Raw genomic sequence first — 7,948 nt, 5'->3', positions numbered from 1 at the left:
ATATCAGGGGCCTCGTAGGGGTGTGGGGAGCGGTGGTGGGAGTAAATATTGGGGTCCAGAAGCCAGGCAGTTTAAACCCGAACCCAGCAGTTCTGGAGAGTGCTGGGGAAACAGAGGACATGGCCCCTGAGACCTAAGTAAAGCTTTTCCCACGGAGAGGAGTCCTTAGCCCCTTCCTGGGCCTTCAGGGTCATTCATCGACCTATCCTCCTCCTCATTCTTCATACATACTTGGCCAAAATCGAGTAGTGGGTTTCCTTTATCTACATAAAGGTAGCACATGCTGAGCTAGGCAGCTGTCTGGCACCGAAGACACATTGACAATAAAAATGAAACTTCCCAAATTGAGTATTTCATTTCACAAGATTGAACCATATTACTTTCATATTTTTCGCGAGAGGGCTTCCTGAAATATGTAATTGTTACACGTGCAAAAACACACATCAATCACGTATTCGTGGCACAGAGAAGGAAGAAAGAAGAAAGGGTATGAAGTTGCCAAGAGCTGCTGAAAAGCCGACTTTGTATTCTCTTTCTTCCGTCTTCATTCTCTGTAAGATGCTCAATCTTCCCTTACAGTGCACAGCCCTTGCTTGGTCTCAGGTCTATGTCTTCAAAAATCCTAGATTGGTACATGACTCAGGGATTTATCTCCTGTTGGGCATGGACCGGTGTCTTATCTCTGTGTTTCAGCCTTATTGCCTGACAACTAGGCTATTTTTATCAAGAAGATACTAACTTCTGAGACTTCGTCTCTTGATATGATGCAGAAAGATACACAAGTCCTTCCATCCCATAACAACAACAACAACAACAACAACAAAATAAAAATCAAGATTTTCTACGGGACGTACAAGGTATGCAAAAAAAACCTTGATGGACTGAATTCCGGTGAAAAAAATATGCCCTTCGTAGTTGAGCAGAGAGCCAAACAGCTCAAGACTTGGGGCAGGATCTGGTCTGGGGTACAGACCAGCAGAAGAGAGAGTCTGCCAAAAACAGAGACTTTGAGGAGAAGGACAAATGAGATGAAACTTATGTGATGGTGTGGGCTGGCAAGACAGGCTGGAATTTGGAAGCCCCCAGTGCAAGACCAAATTGTCTTGCCCAACAAGTCCCATCCCCTCCGGAATTTTGCTGAGAAAGTGGCACTGAGGAGGGGCTGGAAATCAGAGGCAAGTTGTATGGTATTGCATATTTCATAATAGTTGGATTCCAGAGTTTTAATACAAAAGAAAACAAAAAAGTACGGAAGCTGCAGCCCAACATTGTCCCACCTCAAATATCAGCAAGATCTAAAAGGCACGGGTGGTGAAGGAGGTGAGGGGTTAAGTTAATTACAGATGAAGCCTATTCCAGCTTAATTTTTTTAATGTTTATTTATTTTTGAGAGAGAGAGAGAGAAAGAGCACGAGTGGGGAAGGGTCAGAGAGAGAGGCAGACGCAGAATCTGAAGCAGGCTCCAGGCTCCGAGCTGTCAGCACAGAGCCCAATGCTGGGCTCGAACCCACAAACCACGAGATCATGACCTGAGCTGAAGTCAGACGCTTAATCGACGGAGTCACCCAAGCGCCCCCTATTCCAGCTTAATTTGATTCTAAGTGAAATATTAATGAGCAGCTTCGCCCTCAAACTGCCATGCAGAGGGAAGGGGCTACATTCCCAGGAAAATCAATAAAGCAAAGCAGAATAGAGTAAAAAATATCACACCTGAATATACACTATCTCTTGTTTTTAGAGTCCGTTTTGTCCGGGGTGCCTGGGTGGCTCAGTTGGTTGAGCGTCTGATCATGGACTCAGGTCATGATCTCGCGGTCCATGGGGTCGAGTGTTGGACTGTTTGCTGTTAGCGCTGAACCCACATTGGATCCTTCATCGCCCTCTCTCTCTGCACCTCCCCCACTCGTGCTCTCTCTCTCTCTCTCAAAAATGAATAAACATTAAAAAAATAAAAACTATTTTGTCTGATATAGGTATAGCTACTTCAGTTTTCTTTTGGTTTCCACCTGTATGGAATATCTTTTTCCGTCCCTTCACCTTCAATCTGTGTATGCCTTTACATCTTAAGTTATAGACATCAAATTACATAATGATAAAGAAGACAATCCAGCAAGAGGATATAACATTTATAAAAATGTATGCATCCAACATAGGAGCACCTAAATGCATAAAGCAAATACGAAAAAAAAAACCTAAAAGAAAAAATTGACAACAAAACAGTAACAGTAGGAGACTTTAATACCCCATTTACATCAATGCATAGATCATCCAGACAGAAAATGATGGGGGGCGGGGGGGCGTCTGGGTGGCTCAGTCGGTTAAGCGGCCGACTTCAGCTCAGGTCATGATCTCACGGTCCGTGGGTTCGAGCCCTGCGTCGGGCTCTGTGCTGACAGCTCAGAGCCTGGAATCTGCTTTGGATTCTGTGTCTCCCTCTCTCTCTGCCCCTCCCCCGCTCATGTTCTGTCTCTCTCTCTGTCTCAAAAATAAATATACATTAAACAAATTTTTTTAAAGAAAGAAAATGATAGGCAAAGCTCAGCCTTAAATTACCCATTAGTCCAAATGGACTTAGCAGATACACAGAACATTCCATCCAAAAGGAGCAGAATATGCATTCTTCTCCAGTGCACGTGGAACATGTTCCAGAATAGGTCATATGTTAGGCCACAAAACAGTTCTTAATAAATTAAAAGAGAATTGAATTCATACCAACCACCTTTTCTGACCACAATGGTATGAAACTAGAAATTATGCGAAGAAAACTAGAAAATTCTCAAATATGTGGAGATTAAACATGTTGCTGAACAACTAATGGGTCAAAGAAGAAACCAAAAGAAATTTTTTAAATACCTGATGATGAATTAGAATGGAAATATACCAAAATTTGTGAGACGTAGCAAAAGCAGTTCTAAGTGGAAAGCTCATAGCCATAAATGCCTATCTCAAAAAAAAGCAAGACAAGTCCCAGATAAATAACTTTCCACCTCAAGGAACTAGAAAAAGAAGACCGAGTGATGCCCAAAGTTAGTGGAAGGAAGGAAATAACACAGGTTAGAGCAGAAATAAATGAAATGAGGATGAAAAAGACAATAGACAAGATCAATGAAATCCGGAGTTGGCTCTTTGAAAAGATAAACAAAATTGAAAGGCCAGCTTTTAGCTACTCTCACCAATAAAAAAAGAGAGAGGGCTCAAGTGAATAAAATCAGGAATTAACCTATACATATACGGTCAGTTAATTTATAACAAAGGAGCCAAGAACATACAATGGAAAAGGATGGTCTCTTCAATGAATGGGAGATATTCCATTCATTGAAGTTTTCTGGGAAAACTGGATATTCACATGCAGAAAGTGAAACTGGTCCCTATCTTACACCATAGACAAAAATGAACTCAAAATAAGTTAAAGACTTGAATGGAAGACCTGAAACCACAAAACTCCCAGAAAACAGGCGGTGAGCTTCCTGACATAGGTCTTGGTGATGAGTTTTTTGAATCCGGTACCAAAATCAAAGGCAACAAAGCAAAAACAAACAAACGGGACTACATTTAACTAAAAAGCTTCTGTGCAGCAAAGGAAACCACCAGCAAAAGGCAAAGGCAACCTGTTGAATTGGAGAGAATATTTGCAAATTATACGTCGGATAAGATGTTAATATCCAAATACATAAAGAATTCATATAACTCCATAGCAAAAAAAAAAAAAAATCCAATTAAAAATGGGCAGGGGTGCCTGGGTGGCTCAGTTGGTTAAGCATCTGACTTCAGCCTAGGTCATGATCTCACGGTCCGTGAGTCTGAGCCCCGCGTCAGGCTGTGTGCTGTCAGTTCCGAGCCTGGAGCTTGCTTTGGATTCTGTGTCTCCCTCTCTCTCTGCCCCTCCCACTCTGCCACTCACACTCTGTCTCTCAAAAAAATGAATAAATGTTAAAAAAAAATTTAAAGAAAATGGGCAGAAGATCTGAATAGACATTTTTCTAAAGAAGACACACAGATGGCCCACAGGTACGTGAAAAGATGCTCAACGTCATTAGCCATCAGGGAAATCAAATCAAACCACAGTAAGGTACTTCTATACATCCTTTAAAATGGGTAAAATGAAAAAAAAAATCACTGTGCTGGTTAATTTCATGTGTCAACCTGACCGGGCCACAGGATGCCCAGAGGGCTGGTAAAACACAACTTCTGAGTGTGTTGGGAGGGTGTTCCTGGGGGAGGTTAGCACGTGAATCAGTCCACGGAGTAAGGCGGAGTCATCGGCCTCCTGCCCTCTGCCTGGGGATTGCACATCGGTGCTCCTGGACTCTGGAAGTTACAGCACCAACTTTCCCGCCTCTTCGACTGGCAGACAGCAGGCTGTAAGACTTTTCAGGCTCCATCATCACATGAGCCAAATCCTTAGGATAAACCCCATTCTGGCTATACGTGTATATATCCAATTGGTTCTGTTTCTCTGGAGAAACCTGACTCGCCATATCACGTGTTGGCAGGGATACGGAAGCACCGAAACTCTTGCAATGCTCCTGGCTTATGTGTACCGAAAATGGCGGCTGTGGATGAATGTTCATGTCCCCCTACCATCCATATGTTGAAATCTAACCGCCAATGTGATGCTATCAGGTGGGAAGTTGGGGGGGGGGGTGGTGTGGAAAGTGATTTGAATGGAGCCCTCATGAGTGGGATTGTGCCCTTATAAAAATGGCCCCAGAGAGCGTCCTCCCCCTTCCGCCATGTGAGGACATGGTGCGAAGACAGCCATTCACACCAGGAATCTAGTCCTCCCTGCACCAAATCTGCTGGCACCGTGATCTGGCACTTTCTTCCCTCCAGAACCACGAGAGAGCAATTTCTGTTGTTTATAAGCCACCTAGTTTACAGTATTTTGTCACAGCAGCCCGAATGGGCTAAGACGATATTAGAAAACAGTGGCGGGGCACCTGGGTGGCTCAGTCGGTTCAGCCTCCGACTTCAGCTCAGGTCATGATCTCACAGTTCGTGAGTTTGAGCCCCGGGTCGGGCTCTGTGCTGACAGCTCAGAGCCTGGAGCCTGCTTCGGACTCGGTGTCTCGCTCTCTCTCTGCGCCTACCCCTCTCTCTCTGTCCCTCCCCATCTTGTGCTCTGTCTCTCTCTTTCTCCAAAAAGGAAAAAAAAAGCACACTGTAGCGTGTGGTCTGATAAAAGGCACACACAATCTGCTTAAAAGTGATCAAAAACTTTTAGGCACGTAACAACACAGCACTTGCATTCATGAAACAAAAATCGCTTGAAATACAATTGGAATTTGCCGGAAGGATGGCCAGTGTTTCTTTTTATTCAAATTAACCTGGCCACTTAACACGGTCATGAGGGTGCGTCTGGGCCAGCTCACTGCACTGTTTCCTTCTAGTTTCTTCTTGGAGGAGCTACCTGCTTTACATCCACAAACCGGTCAGCCAGAAGTCACTGCTTCTACTGCAAAGTTCTTTCTCTTGCCAATACATTGTATTGCCTTAATAGCGTGGCCTAAATCCTGAAACAAATCGGTTCTGTTAGTGATTACACGTTGCATTTGAAGAAACGTATACAAAGCTGTATTTTTCTATCAGTAATAAGAATTAATTAGTATTGGGGCAACTGGGTGGCTCGGTGGGTTAAGCAGCTGACTCCAGCTCAGGTCATGATGTGGCGGTTTGTGAGTTCGAGACCCCCGTCGGGCTCTGTGCTGACAGCTCAGAGCCTGGAGCCTGCTTCAAATTCTGCGTCTGCCTCTCTCTTTCTGCCCCTCCCATGCTCACACTCTGTCTCTCTCTGTCTCTCAATAATAAATAAAAGTTAAAAAAATTTTTTAAAAAAGAATTAATTGGTATTGATATCCCTACTGCCTAACAAAATGAAATAGTAGCATTTATTTCTCTCAGTAGGCTGGAATGATCTTCACACTGAACTCTACTGGACAATTCTTGACTCTCCTATTTCTAGAATAATCATATAACTTATCATCTAAGCCAAGGAATGTTTGAGATTTAAAAGGGCACTTAACTGGGGCACGTGGGTGGCTCAGGCAGTTAAGTGTCTGCCTTCGGTTCAGGTCATGATCACGGTTGGTGAGTTCCAGGCCCGCATTGGGCTCTGTGCTGACAGCTCGGAGCCTGGAGCCTGCTTCTGATGCTGTGTCTCCCTCTCTCCGTGCCCCTCCTCCGCTCAGTCTGTGCCTCTCTCTCAAAAATAAACATTAAAAAAAATTTTAAAGGGCACTTAACTAATTAATACCTTGTGATTTTTTGAAATATTAATATGTTGGATGACAAATTGATTTTTATTATAATGGTGAACTGGAAAAATAGTTTAAAAACATTTTCAAAGAGGTTTTAATCTACAAAGAGACATAAACTCATGTCTAAAAATTAAACATAATTTTAATGAACATTAAAACAACGGTGTTATGGGGCACCTAGATGGCTCAGTTGGTTAAATGTCTGACTCTTTATTTTTAATTTTTTAAAAAGTTTTTTTTTAAGTTCATTTATTTTGAGAGAGAGAGAGAGAGAGAATGAGTGGCAGAGAGAGAAAGAGAGAGAATCCCAAGCAGACTCCTCACCATCAGCACAGAGCCCGACAAGGAGCTTGAACTCACAAACCATGAGACCGTGACCTGAGCCGAGATCAAGAGCCAGAAAGCATTTGACTCTTGATTTTGGCTCAGTTCATGATCCCACAGTCATGAGATTGAGTCCCGTGACCTGCTTGGGATTCTCTCTGTCCTCTCTCTCTCTCTGCCCCTCCCCGACTGTCTTATACATACGCACTTTCTCAATATAAATAAACACTAAAAAAAAACCACACCCAACTGTGTTGTATCACATATGTGACTGGCCAAGAAAATCGGCTATATCAATTGCTATTGAGGAAAGGGGAAAGAAGGAACTTTAATGTACTGTCAGCAGGAGTATAAATTTTGCAGAACAATTGCACATATTTAGTGTTGACTATTTGCATAAATATTTGCATAAATTATGCTTTTTTCCCCCTCTCATCTAATTCTCAACTCCAAAGTGTGACTGCAGTAAAGGTAACTCTGATATCTTGATTCTTTTTTTTTTTTTTTTTTTTTTTTAATTCTGAGCTGCAGTGTTTCATCTTTGGCTGGAAATTTTCTACATTTTCATTGTTCCTTCAGACTTTTTATCTAAAATAAGCCTACTCTCCTCACTCCTCCCTCCGAGTCTGGCGCACCTCCTATGAGCTTCCTGAGCATCCCTTTCTTCCCCTGTCATTAAGGTGACTAACACATTCTGGTTTGCCCAACCATTGCCCCGTTGTAATTACTAACAGTATCTCCTTTATCGTCCCATGGATCCCAGAGCATCATGTGCTCCTCTACCTATCATGATGCTGCGATTGTCTGTGTCCTTTGTATCTCCCCCTAGATGACAAGTTCTAACACTTAGCAGAAACTTAATAACTCTGTTGAATGAGAGTAGCGTTGAATAAAATTAGGAGTCTTCTGTGACAGAAACTAACTGCAGCGAACCTTGACTAGCGCTGGCCGTCAGTTCACGATGGGCTTCCTTATCTCTAACAGAAGGGGTCAGCTCTCCCTCCAGCCCGCAAGTGTTGGGAACCGATGAGGATTCGGCCACAGCTTCTGAGTCTGTGACTCAGTCCTGATCCTTTAAACCAGAAGCGGTGTGGGGTGGACTGTATTGCTACGTCTCCCCCTTGTGGCTGTTGTGGGGAACTCATCACAAAATCCTTTCTGGTTCTAAGGAGGTGGTTCTGTGGATCTGAACCCAGATTTCGTTTGAGTTTGAGATAGGGTCTGGGCATCAGTATATATTTTTGAAGCTCCCCAGGGAACTCGGATATTTATTTCACCTTGGGAACACGAGCAGGTGTGGGCCCACACAGCTCTCGTCTCTGTGGGAGGGTGGCTCCTACCTTGAGCTAAAACCCTTGCCCACACCC

The sequence above is a fragment of the Panthera uncia genome, chromosome F1, assembly GCF_023721935.1.
Source record: "Panthera uncia isolate 11264 chromosome F1, Puncia_PCG_1.0, whole genome shotgun sequence".
Lineage (NCBI taxonomy): Eukaryota > Metazoa > Chordata > Mammalia > Carnivora > Felidae > Panthera > Panthera uncia.
The sequence above is the reverse complement of the archived record's forward strand: the minus strand, read 5'-3'. Positions refer to the sequence as shown.